The sequence below is a fragment of the Acyrthosiphon pisum genome, chromosome X (assembly GCF_005508785.2).
Source record: "Acyrthosiphon pisum isolate AL4f chromosome X, pea_aphid_22Mar2018_4r6ur, whole genome shotgun sequence".
Lineage (NCBI taxonomy): Eukaryota > Metazoa > Arthropoda > Insecta > Hemiptera > Aphididae > Acyrthosiphon > Acyrthosiphon pisum.
In genome coordinates, this window is record NC_042493.1 from 21,720,633 (window position 1) to 21,721,574 (window position 942).

Sequence of the window (942 nt, forward strand, 5' to 3'; positions counted from 1 at the left end):
AACGTCAAACCTTATCTCCAATCCATATCACTAATCTTTATCACAAATCCTAAATATTCGTCTTACAACTTTACTGCCGCGACTTATATAATATTTCCAATGACATTGTCTCCAAAATCGGTACCCACTCTCAGCGAGTCTAACGGGCCCCGAGTTACACTTAGAGCTAGTATTAATATAATATATAGAGGGCTGTATGAAAAACCACCACGGGCCGCGGGTTGGACACCCCTGCTCTACAGGTATTAAACTTTTAAATTCATCAATTACACTATTAATATATTTATTTTTTTCGGTTTAATCGAGAGCCGGAGGAGGAACTGTTGCTCACATTGCTTCTCCTCCGGCCCCCATCGTTTATTGTACATTGAAAAATATATTTGTTTGTACAATAACTGTGCCCTTAGACGCGCCCCCACGACCTAGCAGCCCTTCCTTAGCGTTTGCTAGTTTGGTATCCGACTGCCAGGGAGTGTTACTCGGGGAGCCAACACTCAAAACTATACATTGCACAAGGCGTTGAGGCATTGATTTGAGTTGGTGCTGCCTGTATTCACGACCCGGCACTCGGCCCGCCGGCCTTGGAGTCTCGTTCGATCATCTCCTCCTTCGTCGTCCTGGTTCCAACGCCTATCGAGCTCTCTCTTCCTTCTCCTTGAGGCTCATTATGTCCTCTACCATCCTGTAGAACAGGCGTAGTCTTTCGTCAGCCTCAGCCAGGAGGGCGGCTCTCTTCTCGGGGTCCGCGGAGAGGACGTCGAAGTCCGGCCCGCACAGTATTTCGGGGAGGTCAGCGGCGGTCGGCTGATGGCCGAGCCGGGATTCAAGTTCCACGCGATGCCCGGACCAGTGTTCGCACGTGAACAGTGTGTGCTCTGCAGTGTCCGGGGTCCAAGGCTGCGGCTAGCCGGTCTCTGATCCTCATCCTTTCTAGTGCCACTA